Here is a 15,915-nt window from a genome sequence, read left to right on the forward strand (position 1 = left end):
TCATCTATGTTTACCACAATGAATTCTACAAGAATTACAAACTTATCTACCCGAACTAAAACATTTTTAACTATCCCCTTAGGTATCAAAGTTGTTTGGTCAGCCAACTGCAAAGAAATTGGTGCTGACCTTATCTCTCCAATCTTATGCTCCAGCTTCTTGTAAATAGACAAAGGTATTAAATTTATTGAGGCACCAGAATACATAAAGATTTATCAAATAAGAGTGCCTAAAGAACAAGATATAGTGAAACTCCCTGGATCTCCACACTTTTGAGGGAGTTTATTTTGTAAGATTGTGCTGCAATGCTCTGTGAGCTTGACAACCTTCGTATCTTCTATCTTTCTTTTCTTTGTAAGGATCTCCTTCAAGAATTTTGCATAAGCTGGCAATTGTGAGAGCACCTCTGTGAATGAAAAGTTTACATAAACCTATTTCAGTACATCTAGAAATCTCTCGTACTGATTGTCCAACTTTTCTCAAGTCACCTTTTGGGAAAAAGGCAGCACAGGCATATACTTGCTCTCATCGGGTTCCTCCCTTCTTGATTTTTCATCATTCTTTTTCTCAGTTTTCATCGAGATTTATTCTTTTTATCAACATCGCCCTTCACCTGCTTCCCACTTTCTTTTACAAAGTCCACATCATTTTGGATCGGGTTGGAATCTTTCAACACTTGCCCACTTCTCAGAGTTACAGGATTCACTATTTCTTTGGAATTTCTCTCAGAATCAATGGGAAGTGTTTCTGGGGCTCTCTCCAACATTAGAGTGGCTAATTGTCCAACCTGTTTTTCCAGTCTTCGAAAAGATGTACTCAATTCTTTGATAGCTGCATCATGGGCATCAAACCTCTCACATGTCTTGATAATGAAGATCTTCAATAGATCTTTCATGCTAGATTGATTTGACTGTGGAGATTAATACTGCTGCCTCTGCTGATTTTGAAAACCTGTAGCTCCTTGTTCCTGGAATCTAGGGTTGTTTTATTGCCATGCATTTGCAGTACCCCCAAATGAACTCCATGAAAAGTCGGGGTGCCTCTGACCCATTGCATTATAGTTTCCTACAGCATTCAGTTCCTTAGTTAAGGCTTGACAATCATGGATGAGGTGTCCTCTTCCACATATATCACAAGTTGCGTGGTGTACATTTTGCATCGAAGCTACAGTTAGCATCCGTATTTCTTTAGCCATATATAGCATCAAGTTGTACTTGCGCAGATGTAGTAGCATCAACTTGGTGAACACCAGTTGATTTTCTTCTTTCCACTCTTAGAGGGCCACTGATTAGCATCTTCGGATAATTCATCAAGAATTGTAACTATCTCCTCTGGAGTCTTCTTCATTAAAGGGCATCCAACTGCATTGCTCAAAGTTTTACGCGAGGCTGGTGTCAATCCATCCCAAAAATCCTGAAGTTGCATACAGAGTTTAATTCCGCTATGTTGACACCTTCTAACTATTTCCTTAAACCTTTCCCATAGCTCAAAGATAGTTTTATTCTCTTTCTGGCAGAAGTTATGGATTTCTCTTCTAAACTTGCTCGTCTTAGCTGAGGAGAAATATTTATCAAGAAATTTTCTGGTCATTTCCTCCCATGTTCTAATTGACCAGTTTGGCAAGCTTCGAAGCCACTGCTTCGCATCATATTTAAGTGAAAAGGGGAATGCCCTTAAATACACTGCATCTTGTGATACCCCATTATATTGAAAGGTGTTCATAATCTTCTCGAAGTCCATCAGATGCGTGTTTGGATCTTCGTCCATCTTCCCCCTGAAAGCGCAGCTATTTTGAATGGTTTGAAGCAAATCTTGCTTCAACTCGAAATTATTAGCTGTAATTGGATGTGGTCTAACACTTGACAATCCTTGATTGTAGACTGGTCTGACATAGTCACCCAATGCTACCAGTCTTTGGTAGCGCATTCTCGAACTGGTCTTCGCTCAAGGGTCGATTTAGATTGAATCTTCGACCTTTATTGTCTTCGACAGTTTCCTCAGCAGCTCTATGGGCTACCTCAGCAGCTCTATGGGCTACCTCAGCAGCTCTATGGGCTACCTTAGCAGCTATCCTTGCAGCTACCTCTACCTCATTGTCATCATTATTAGCCATGTGTTCTTGGGTTGAAGGCTATCCTAAGAACGTTACAGTGAACTCTTTCTCCTTCATCAGTTGCCGCAGGTGTTTTTCCAATTTCAGTTTGTAGGGTATTACTTCTCTACAAGAAGATCATGTCATACACCACAGACTTAACATGTTGCCTACATACGGAGGAGAAACCCGTGAAGAATAAAAATAAAAGTAAAAATAAATTCCTGAATTAGCACTACAAACTATTTCCAACATTATTAATTGTCAATCCCTGGCAACAATGCCATTTGACGAGCGCAAAACACACACATAATTTGTGCTCGCTAGTCAAAGATAGTATAGTATAATATTGTGTCCACAGGGATTGGATTTAAATAGTATTCTCGTAGTTTGTAGCTAGATCGCTATCCAAGAGGATCAACAATGGGGATTTATATAATTAATAATCTAAAATCTACAGCTATTGACTAATGACAATCACAACAAAGGTAAGCAAGGGAGTTATCAATGGGAGAAAATATGGATTGATAATATATGTGCAAGATAATTGTTCGGGATCTAACTCTAGATAATTCACTCCTAATGTTCAAGTGAGTCTCTTGAATTCACTTAATTATTAGTATAATTATTTAGTAGAAAATCCTCTCTCAATTAAGTCTCAACCTCACCATATGAACCAATTTAAGCTCGGTGAAGATATGCAAGAATTCGTAATGGATTGTTCTTTAGGAGAACCTCTTTCGATTATTTTTCTAACTAGGTTTAATCAATGATTCAGCTAGCCTATTTTGATTACTTAGTAGAATGTATAAACTCAACCAACAATATAATGCAAAGATATCACAAGTTATGCCTCTTTCGAATACAAGAATAAGTGAATATAGATGCAACAATTAAATCTTCCAAAGCGATTCTAATACATAAAAATAGAGTTATAATCCAAAAATAATCATCAATGCACCAAATCCATCAAAACCCAAAAGGATCTACTCCATAGACATAGAGAAGTTCTTCACAAATGTAATTAAAGTATAGGAAAATATAGATTCAATCAAAACCCAGATCTTGAGTGAGGAAGGAATGATGAAATCCTTGTGCTTGTGTTCTTCCAACTCCTCCTTAGCCTCATTGGCCTCCTTAGGTCAAAAATCTGTCAAAAAGTCCAGATGTGGTGTTTTTCCCGTGTATTTAACTATCCCCCAAATAAATCCCGGACAAGATACCCTTTTTAGCCGAATTGGAAACATACTCTAATAAATTTGCACTACCGTGCCGCATGCCGCGCTGCACCATGCAGCGCGCTTGTGGAGAATTCCATAACATTATCAAAATCACTTTTTGGGCACATTTTGCATAGCCGTGCAGCGCCTCGCACCGCCCCATGCACCACGGAAGTTGGGAATTTGGAAAAATGTAAGCATGAACGTTGTAGTCCTTTTAAATAGCTTTCCAACTATATATTGTGGAGCCCAAACGGATTTCTGAGCGAAAAGTTATGTGCATTTTACTCGATAATGCGTAGTATGCCTGTTCGATTCTTCGTTTCGTTCTTAAAGTGCAGTATCATCCGTTGATCCCCGGATACGATCCCAACTTAATCCTTCGGCTTTGACTCAGACTTCATAGCTCCAGAATAGCTTGAATTTATTCCATAGCATCAAAATAACTCGGAATCATTCCTACACGACATAAAACACACAATAAGTATAAAACACTACTAATTAAAGCTCAACACTAGTAAAGTGCAGTAAACTAGAATGCAATAAGCGACTAAAATACAGGATTATATCCTACCATCAATTGTACCCGGCCGTAATAGGTTCGGTAAAAACGTACTCAGCCATCATCAGGCTCGGCAGAATCGTACCCGGCCGCGTGGAGCTCAGTAAAACCCAACTGATCAGTGGTTGCATAGTAGGTGTCGTACCCGATCGACTACAGCACAGTTCGGTAGAGTAAAATCGATACATATATATAATATATGCTAGACTCATAGAATCGCGTTCTAGACCTTTCGGAGTGACGTAGGGTTGTTACATCTTCGATTAACGTTATGGACATGCATACCAACAATATGGACCTCAATATGATTCAAGGATCATACAAACATGCTTAGAATAACTTGATAAGGAAGGAACAACATGGACAACCTTAGTTGCTAGGAGTAGATACGTTATGAAATAACGTATCGTTTAAATTCATTTCACTTTAGATCATGCCAAAAGAAAGAAGGAAGTGCCTTAACATACCTGTATGATCTCTTCCTTATTCCTCAACCAAGCGCAACACAACTTCTTGTGTCTATAACAAGTGAAATGATATTGTCGTCAACATATAATGTCGTACCATCGTATTTGGCTAGTCGTATAGCTTACGAAAAATTGGGCAGCAACTCCCCTGTTTTTATTACATCCTAAAGACCACTAAGGGTCATCAAAAGCCCAACAACAACAACAACAATAACAAACAATAGCAACAACAACAATATAATCCAATATGAGCTTCTCCGATTACCTTAACAATCATATTGAGCGGCAAGCTAGTTTTTACTAATATCAAAATATAAATTGAATCCAACTCTTATTCCATAAATTAGTTTACAACCTCTAAAACATCATACTTATATGTACTATATTATTCTTTATTCAAAACATCCACAAAATGCCTTCCAAAATAACCTCATACTCCTAACACCTTAACTTTTATCGTCAATCACTTGATTTTCATCTTTTCTTCTTCAATAAACTTAATTAAAACCTACAAAAGCTTAACAACAGCAGCTAGAACATTATCAAATTATTTCTCATAATTTTCAGCCACCCCAAACCATATATTTAGCCAAAAACAATCCAACCAAAAAGATAACCATATCCCATATTCTTTGAAGTACTATCTTATGATTTTTCACTCAAACAACACAACAAATACAAGATTAACCTTAGGTACAATCAAGAAGATGTTATACATACTTTGGAAAGAAGCTACAACTCGAAACCCCATCTCAGCTTAGCTCGCAATAGCCCTCAATCACACCACAACATCATAGAAGTATTCTCTTGTAGTCTTAAACACTTTTGATGATAATTTGAGTTGATTCCCCATGAGTTTGGTTCTTGGGATCTTGGGATATGTTAGGGAGGGTTTTGGAGAGCTTTTAGACGATTTTTGGGTGAGAAATGATCCGAAATGAGGCTGAAACATCTTTTAAAAGAAGTAAGGTTGGTGGTCGTCTCAATTGGGTCCCAACAGGAGTTCCTTGTGCAGTCTAGCGAAAACGCGAATATCTCTCTACTTCGACGTCGTATCGACGAACGGTTTAATGCGTTGGAAATTAGACTCGTAGGGCTTCAAGTTGATAGGCAGATCACCTCGTAATTCCAAGAGCATTGAGAGAAAAGCTCAGTAACATCGGACCTAAATTTCATAAAAATTTATGAACGTAACTTGTGACGACTTTTGTTTCACAACTCGCTTGGCTTCAAGATATAACACACGAGTCTCATACGACTAAAATACCTCATAACATTACCTTCTTATCATCTTAATCACCCTAGTATCACGTCACAAGTACAGTTATAACAATCCCAACTTGCCGGCTTTCGACGAAACTTATTTTCTTCGTTTTTATTAGCATCTTAACCTTCCAACCCTCACGATACTTCCTTAAAACTTGTCTTAACCCATCATTATCTTTGTAAAGTTTCTTCAACTCTCCGGCTCATATTGATTCACCTAAGATGAATTCTAACATGAAAGTACGAGGTGTAATAGCCAAATCCTTAAAAAAATGCACTTATAACGTACATGAGGGAGTATCTTATCAATGTTTTACTTATTTTATTGAACTATTTAGGACCGGAAGGAGTATCTTACTAATCAACGCCTCATAAAACCTTTTCTTTGTGATTTTATGTCTTTCTCAAAAATTGTCACCTACGATTATTTTAAATAATGAACATTAAAATAATTTAAGATATATACATAATTCTGGTATATATGTTTTAAATATTTGAATTACCGATAAATGTTGCTCCTTTAAAAAGGGGTTGTCTAAGCTATTGAAGAAATACAGGAAGTATCATTTGTCAACTCCAAGAAATTAAAGCAAATTGGCTAAAACTTCAAATGTCATCACACGTGAGGGCAAATGCCTTAAAAGTTGGGACCATACGCTCATTACCCAAATTTGCCATGCAATAATTGCGAATGGAACTTCGTCGTTTTCGAGTTTACCGTGAAAGGTTTACGTTGTTGAGGATTTATGAACACCAAAATAAGAGAAACAAGTATTTCTTTTTCCATTGTATAGAATCCTCGTTTCATCAACAGTTATAAGTGGTAAGAATTTAATGAGACAAGACGGAAAAGGCAATGTAAGAGGCAGGAGCACGTATAGAAACTAACCATCAGACGCAGAATCATACCTTTAAATACTTTTTAGTTCTCATCAAATGTTGAGCCACGATTGCGGTATGCCGATTGTGAATTTGCCGTCAAATTCATTGCGTTAGTTATAAGGTTCGTAATTAAATATTTATGTTTATAATAATTTTTAACACAAATAGAAAGTAAAACAAAATTACTGAATTCGTCTTAACTATCGTACCTGATGAAATTCTATAGGTCTACTTCTGGTTCTCATACGGCGGTAAATAATGTAAGAAACACTGTGCAAAGGCATTAACTGGATTTGTGCAATATTCCCACTTGAGATTTCTCTGGTGAAGTTTACAGCCGCTGTCTAGAAATATGGAGCGTTCTTTTACTTACCATCAAGCAGAATTATTACAATGGAGTTGTAGATTTAATTAACCAAGCGCAAAGCCATATACAAACCGAATATTGAAATGCAGATTGTTAAAACATCATCCTATAAATGGTAGAAGAAATAGAAAGAATATTTCTACTTTGAAAGAATTAAATCCAAGATCTTGAAGCGCTTGAGACTTCAATTCCATAAATTTAGGTAGCTATAGTTAGATTAGACATTTGCAAAACGTTGCAAGTTTCTTTCTTTCCTTTTTTTTTTTTTTTTTTTTGCTAGTAACGTAGCGAAAGTTGATTTGGTTCCACTATATATGCTCATTTTTTCAAGCGCATTTGGGCGCTTGATTTTTAAACAGAAATATATATGTAACATTTAGAACTAGATTTAGAGAAAAATACACATTATGAGCATGCGTTGAATACGACATTCCTCTAAACTCTATATGGATAGTTGACTAAAAAATTTGTTATCTATGTATATATTGATACATACGTCTGTACTTATATAGTTACTAAAAATGCCACCTTTAAATTCATATATGTAATGAATCTTGTGTTACTTTACACTAGATAATTTAATATTTCAAATCCTCCTTTACTTAGAGAGAATATACTTTAATCAGAATTTAGACCCTAAATAATTACCATCGATCTTCTCCACGGAATAATAGTGTGTAAAATGTCAGAGATCTTGATATTGTACGTCTTGTTGTGGAATATATAGGAAAATATTATTCTCACTACGAAATCATTTGATTCATCTCCAACTGTAGTTTATTATGTTCGTATAATTTGGTATTAACATGCTTGATCGAGGGGACATAAGCACTCCATATTCCTGTTCCCACCTTGTGCGCGGCAAGATATGACAAGCCAACTAAGATTCACCATCTAACTTTAATCATTGCTTAAGTACTAAATTAATTAATTACTCCCGACGACTAAAGGTAAGTGGTATGTCTGTATATTAAGATCAAACATAAAGACGTACACTAACAACAATTAATAAAAGGTAAGATTCCTTCATCACAAATTATGATAGGTGGTGAAATAAAGGGCAATGGACAAAGGCACATGGACCTTTATGTATATAGGGATTTGCACGGAAAACTAGAGCAGATTTTTGGGTCATCTTTACTTTTGAAAATTTTGAAAAAGAAATACGAAGGCGGCAGTCATCGTGTTAAAAGTGCATCTTGGCCCTCTTTATTTCTTTAAGGATTCAACTTCAAAAAAATAATTAGACAAATTAGTACTTTTCCTTACATACTTTAATGTTTCATCTGACCTGTTCAAAACATTAAAAAAGAAAACGATGCAGAGCAAGAGCGGGAATAGAAAAAAGTAACTTTCCCACTATCGAAAACGTTGCTGCTTGGAATTTGGTTTATACTCCTCTCATCTACTTTAATTCACCTATTAAGTTAGTACTCTATTAATTAACAATGATCAAATTAATCATAACTATTTATTCATTGAAAATATAACAAATACTCTTAGGTTTTTTACTCCAAGAATAACTTTGAAAAAAAAAGTTAACTCATTTTTTATATCTGAAAAAATCAAATATTGTGGATCACACCAAAAAATCAATTAAAGTAGATCGAGCGAGTAATACTTTGAAATATGAAGTATGTACGTAGGATACAAGTAAAAAGTATCGTACTTCCTCCGGTCCACAATAAGTGACCAATTTGACTTTTTATTTTGGTCCAAAATAAGTGTCCATTTATATAATCAAGAAAAAATTTAATTTATTTTTTCAAAATTACCCTTATGTACGTATTCCTAAAAAGTCTTTTACTTCTCACATTAACTATGCTGCAACATTTAATTAAGGGTATTTTAGTCATACTAACTATTTTTATCTAAAATTTTATATTTTCTTAATGGGTGTGCCCAAGTCAAATTGGTCACTGTGGCCCGGAGGGAGTAATAATTTTCCATTACAGAATACCGTGAGTTTGCAAATTGTCTTTCTCGATTCCAAAAGGATGTAGTAGCAGTTTATTATAAGATGGTAAAATGATATGGAGTAATTAATTTCGTTAATTCATGTTAGGTGGTGATACAGAAAGAAAATGGGATGTTCTTACTCCTTTAGTTAATACTACATTCTTATAGGGTGTGTTTGGTACGAAGAAAAATATTTTTCATAGAAAATATTTTTCTGAAAAATATTTTCCTGGAAAATGAGTGGTTTTATTATTTATTTTTTCTTGTTTGATGGTGAGGGAAAAACTTTTTTCGAAAAATATTTTCTAATGTTTGGTTAGAGAGTAGAAAATATTTTTGTATGCTACTCCCCCCTCCCCCAAGTCTCTAAAAATTGACACAAACACAAAGAAACTAATATGTTGCTTTATTTTTTACGCAATATCTGTGACCGGGGATTAGGGGGTGTGGGGGTAGGTTGGTGGGGATGGGGAATAAGGTGGGAAGGTTGAGAATGAGTTTTAGAAAATGTTTTCTCATTTCTTGTTACGGAAAATATTTTCCTCCAATTAGAGAAAAATATTTTGCAAAATATTTAACCCAACCAAGTATGATAAAATTGGAAAATTCATACCAAACACACCCATAGTATATTCTCCAAAATCACAACTGTAAACATACCACCTCACGGTTCTCTTAAACTACATTGCACGGCCTGTATTATTTCTTACTCTAAAAGTAGTATTGAGTCATTAATTGTTAAGACGGATAAGTATCTCGGAGGAATTAACGAGAAAATCTAGTTAATTTCTTGAAGGAATTACAGTAGCTGAATACGAACATTATTTATTTCCTCCTGTTCTTTAGCCAACTACTATAATAGTGGAAACTTCGGAGGGAATTATAATGTGTGTGTTGGTTTTTTTTCTTTTTTTTGGGGGGGGGGGTGTGAGGGGGTGGGGTGTTGGGGTATGGTGGCTTTCAAATTGAAAAAGACAATGGATATCAAATGTAACCTCGTAGGGCGAAATATTCGTTGTATTTTTAGAATGCCCCCAAGACACAAGGTGGTGAATTGTGTCAATTTTGATTTTCGCGTGTTAAATGACCTAGTTTTTTAACCTCATAATTCTATACAAAAATAGAAAACAAGTATGAAAATTAAACAACACAATAATTTTTACGTGAAAAACCTTCTTCCTCAAGGGAGTAATATTACAACTTATCTTTGTAGGATTTGCCTCAAAATTTACTAACGTCAAAGAGTAATTTTAGATTACAATTCAATAAACAAATGAACTAACTTTAGTCAACCCCTAATATCAATCCAATTGTGGCTACCCTTTTCCAGACTTCTACTCTAGCCTAGAAAGCGAAACAAACTCTCAAAATTAAGACTATTGTTTTGCCATCTTTTTCATGAAAATTAAGCAGTGCAAAGATGTAATCCGTAATCCCAAGGCTTGTCAAAAGGTAGTGAGAAAAGAGAGAAAGCAGAAAGCCGAAAAAGGCAAAAAAGGTGGGAAAGAAGATGAGGAATCTAGCAACAGAGGAGATCGTGGAAATTAACAATCAAAATTTGAAAAGGAGTCTGACTTGAATATGCAACTTTAAAGAGAGATTTCTTTTCATGTCCAAGACATGTTTTCATGGTTAGTGCGCCAAATGGTCCACTCTTTTTATTTTCAAAGCATCTTAGTTTTCATTTTTCCAAAAGCGTTATGGTATTCATCGTTATTGAACAGACATTTTTGTCCTCCTGCCAAAGTCTCCTTCAAACTCCTTTTGTCCTTTTTCTTTTTCCTATTTATTTTACGTGCTTCGTATAATTCACGCTAGTATACGACTCAAGAAAATAAGAATCACTACTGGAAAATGGCAGATTTCCGACCGCCAAAACGGTCGGAATTGGTCGGAAATCACGAATTTCCAACTATTTTTCGACCGAAATTGGTCGGTCGGAAAACAATTTCCGACCAAATTCGTCGGTGATCTCCGACCAAATTGGTCGCAAAGTTCAAAAGGTCAGACGACCAAATATTTCACTTTTTCGACCAAAGTGGTCGGAATTTACCGACCGAATCAGTCGTAATAATACAAATAAATTATTTATTTATTTAAAATTAAATAATATAAATATATCATTTCCGGCCGAATCGGTCGGAAATTAAAAATTAAATTTTATTTAATTTCTGACAGAGTTTGTCGAAAACTATTGAATATTAATTTTTTTTTAAAAAAATCCGACTAAATCGGTCTGAAATCTGGAAATTTATGGTTAAATCTGGGCAGTCCGACTTCTCCCATCGGAATTCAGTCGAATCTTTTTATAAAACTGGGCAGAATTCTGCCCAATTTTGAGCTACACCACCTGTCAAACTATTACAATACAATAATACCAACCAACAATACATTAACACAATCTAAACCAACAATGCATTAACACAATCTAAACCAACAATACATTATCACAACTTAAACCAACAATACTAACCATTAAACCTAACAATTTTGGGCATAAAAACATCCAAATAGTAGCACACATTCAAGTTTAAAAACAATACATAAAGTTGTCTCTCACAATCAAGTTTACCAATCAACCAAAACATCACAACTAAACTACTACACATCATATTCAGTTTGTTCATCCTCATCATCAAATAAATCATGCCCATATTTTTTCATGAATTTCTGCATCTTAACAAATGTTCCTTATTGGGAGTCTAATTGTTGCTTCAAATCATGAATTTTGTTTCTCATATCTTCCATCTGTTCTTGATTTTGAGAAGAAGAAGAATTGGCTAAGAGTGAGTTTGGATGGCATGTAGGTCGACGTACTCCTAGTCACTAGACTCTGCCTTTGTTTACTCCACCCACTGTCTCTATCCACAATGAAGCCATATCATCAGGTGTTGGTTGAGTTGAAGGATGTTGAGTTTGTTGCCATTCTTTCACCCTTTTATGTTAATCTTCCTGAAATGAAAACATAACTATTATGTAAACAAACTAATATTAATAAACCATAAATAATTATGAAGTTAAAATTTTACATATGTGTCTGACGCACGCGTCTCAACCCAGTGTTCTGTTGTACCATCCTTCTTCTTTTTCTTATGCATCTCCTCGAAGACCTCAGTGTGACTCATATCTCGCCCTCTTTCCTTTTCCTTCATAACAAAAAGTATGAGTTAGACATTACAAACGTAAAATTCTATATGTAAAACTAAGCAAAATTTTATAAGTAATTACCAATCTTAGTTTATGGGCCGCAAAAGTAATCGAACCTCTTGTGTGCAACGAGCCACCTTTACTAGAGGCACGTTTTGCCTTTTCTTGTTCACTCTTCGCCTTCCATTCTGCGGTATTCCATTTCTCAAGAAGTTTATCCCAAACATCTTTTCTTAACCAGTCTGGCATTTTACAGGCATTCTGAGCAGCGAACATAGTATCTTTAATCTGCTGAGCAGCCTTCTTCTCAAAAATACTATTTATTACATTTTGATGTTGAGAATGCTATGTACGCTTTGTCTACAATATAAAAAAGTAACATTAGATGAAGACGATAATTATTAAATAAATATAATTAATTTTTACCCTAAATTGATTCCACATTTACTCTCTGATTCTGTACGGTATTTGTCTACAAGAAGTCCACGGCTCATGATAAAAATATCTATAATTAATTTACATATAATAAAAATCATGTTAAATAATAAGTAATACTTTCAAATTCTTTAAACCACTCTGAAAACATGGGATAAACAACATCTTGCCCATATGTACCCACAAAGTAACTGCCATTATAACATTTATTAGTTAAATCAGTGGTAGATCTAATATAAAAGTCCGTAATATATACGAATATATACTTACCTATAATAAAGTTGGACCTCGGGGCAATTCAACAATATATGTGTATTTAAAATAATTTGATTTATTTATTTCTCACCCCCTGCACGATTAGGATGATTCCTATTATACATCCATCTACGATGCACAAATTCCATCTACACAAATAGAAATCTATAAATGAGATATTTAAAATAATTTGATTTATTTAAACCGGTTACAACGTTATACTCTTTCAAAGGTTCCTTTTAGAAATATACATATCATTGTGTCAAAGCACTTTAATTAATATATTTTATTTTTAAAATTAATATTTTTTAACACTCGAAATCTCACATTAATCCCTATTCTAAATAATGTAGGTCTTTAAATATACTAATTAAATTTGAATAGCTTCTTAAATGTTCATATAATCCAAATTAATTAATGATTTCTCAAACAAAAGAAATAGTCGTAACTAACAATTATTTAAACTATTTCAACATATAAAAATTAAAGAATTCAAATAGAATAAAAAAATTAAGGCATTTAATTTAAAGAGCATAATTGACATAAGTCATAGACTAATCTACAACAACAATTTAATAATTTAATGGATGAAAATGTTAATAGATTTCTATTAAACTTAATTCCATGAAAGTCAAAAAATATTAAAAAATTTATATGCTATTGAATTTATGGCAAAGATCATAAAAGTGTATACAATTTATATATTTTTTTATATAACACACACACACACACACACACACACACACACACACACATATATATATATATATATATATATATATATATATATATATTCGAATATTATTTTGAAAGTGGTTATATAATATCATTTCCCTTGAGTTTATGTGAACCCCAAACCAAACTTTTAAATTCTTTTTCTAAAAGAAAGACTTTTAAATATCCTTGGTGTCAAGACAATAGAAACAGAAAAGGAAAAATGAATTAATCTTATATGAAAGTAGATATTACAACTAAACTTATACAAGTGATCGCAACGGTGCCAAAAACTTGTTGCGACCAAACACACCCACGCATGTATACGTGGTCGTCAAGTAATAGAGTAGCGAGTAGAGTATCGTTCCCACAAAGACTTATGATTAACTTTTGACTAATTCAAACTCAAATAACTTATCGAATCAAGCGATTTCTCACAAAATAGATAATTTCCTAATTTACTACCTAAAAACTATCAAGTAATGAAATACTAGAAATCAACCACAATACTTAAACAATTTCGAATAACAATCAATAGGAGATAATATTCTAGGGTCACGGGTTAGCTATCAATCATGTTGTGTTATTAGCTTAAAATGACTAATTGATTTATCTGGATTGTTGACTGACAGGGTTGATATTACTCATAAGAATCTGACGAGTCCTTACTCGCCTATTAAAGCTAACTCAATGCCTATATGTCTATGGAATTAAGATTAACAAGAATGCATTTACAATTCCTGTATTTCAATCGAGCAAGACAATTAGGTATATGTCTATCCTAATTGCGAATCTGTTCTCCAATGCCCGGGTTCAAGAATTTGCTCTATTTAATTCTATATGCAATCTAGAATTCCCAACTTTCGAGTTCAACTCTAGATTCGTAGATAGTATTTCACTGTTAGCTACTCAGCAAAATAATTCAGAACGAAATTAAATAAATAACCCAATATGATAAAATCCACTTCGTCAAATTAAACTTCAAACATCAACATTCATGTATCACACATGACCCTAGAACAATAGGGTTCTTAGCCACTCATATTCATACAATCATCAAAAATAACGTTTTCAAACATAAAATCAATGAGTACTAGAAAAGGGATGGAAGAATTGATCAAATCCGTGCTCCCGAGTGTTTGGCGCCTCCCTTACTCTCTCAAAGTCACGCCTCCCCTGTAAAAATAGGTTTAGGTTGGCTTTTATATGATTTGAGGGTGTCTAGTGGTCGAAATAATCGAGTTCTAGTCGAAAAAGGCTACTTTCCCGTCTGAGCGTCTAGGGCAGCGTGGGGCGCTGGCCCTGGCGCTCAAATATTTTAGCTGCTGTAAATTGCGCCACAGCCAGCGCCCCACACTAGTTGTGGCCCTCAAATTTCACTTTTTGCCATTTTGTCCAGATTTCGCTCCAATTCACGCCCCTTCGTCCCAAATTACATCCGAATGATACCTACACATAGAAATACTAAAATTTAGCACAAATAATCATATTAAACATCTCAAATCGTCAAGACATGAGCAAAATGTGAGGCGATATATATCAAAATATGCATACATTAAACCGATTATCAGAGGTTAAATTGAAAATATAATTTGTTATTGTACAATGTTTCTGCTTGACCTAATAGTAGGATTTGAATAGTTACCACAATCAATAATATCTAAGAAAAGTGTCGCAGTATTACTTCACATGCCTTCTGTAAATCCCCACAATATAAGACATTTATAAATTATTAACTCATGGAAGTAATTACACAATGCACATCAGATAAATATTTAACACAACAAATACCATTTCTCTTTTATTATATTGCAATATATAAAAATGTCTTAAAATATCATTATCTAAGAATCTCTAAGTTAATTTATGCATCTCATAATTTACTCAGTCCAAAATTATTAACTTTGGCCTTCCAATAGGGCATAGATTTACTTTACGATCCTAAATTGTATACACTTTTACGATCTTTGCCCTAAATAACCAACATATAAATTTAATTTAGCTACTAACAATAATCATAGATTTACTTTAGCTAACACCAATCAATTTTTACAAAACCAAACTAAGAGCAATTAAACAAAATTAGTGTATTTTTTTAAAAAAAATAACAAAGGAGGGTGAGGGAAACTTACCTGGCAGTGGAGGGTCGTCGACGGACCTGCAGCTGGGCAACGGCGCCGGCGAGTGCTGCTGGTTGATGGCAGCGACGGTTTTGGGTGGGGGAAGTTTGAGTGAGTGAGAAAAGAGAGAAGGAAGAAAAGAGGGAAAAGAAAAGAATGGGGTCGTTGGGGGTTGTTAAAAAAACGTTCCGACCGATTCGGTCGGACATTTGGTCAAAGTAGTCAACCCTCGTTTTACTAAAATATTCCGACCGAAGCGGTCGCTACTATTTTTTTTAATTGTTTCCGACTGATTTGATCACTAACAGTGACGCAGAATTTTTCGCCAAAATTTACGACTGATGTAGACGGAATATTAATCATAACTATTATTAAAAATTGAAAAATATATTTTTATGCATTTTTCGATCGATTCCATCGGAAATTTTC

The 15,915-nt window shown here is 34.3% G+C and overlaps 1 long non-coding RNA gene across 1 annotated transcript; it reads right to left on the bottom strand.

Annotated features, from left to right (window-relative positions):
- Positions 1-14,321: 14,321 nt before the first annotated feature.
- Positions 14,322-15,665, bottom strand: LOC138905239 (uncharacterized). The gene is made up of 2 exons (XR_011413527.1): positions 15,499-15,665; positions 14,322-14,815 (listed from the first exon to the last, which is right to left on the bottom strand). It is a non-coding gene; the product is annotated as an uncharacterized lncRNA (long non-coding RNA).
- Positions 15,666-15,915: the final 250 nt, after the last annotated feature.

Source organism: Nicotiana tomentosiformis, chromosome 2 (assembly GCF_000390325.3).
Source record: "Nicotiana tomentosiformis chromosome 2, ASM39032v3, whole genome shotgun sequence".
Classification (NCBI taxonomy): Eukaryota; Viridiplantae; Streptophyta; class Magnoliopsida; order Solanales; family Solanaceae; genus Nicotiana; species Nicotiana tomentosiformis.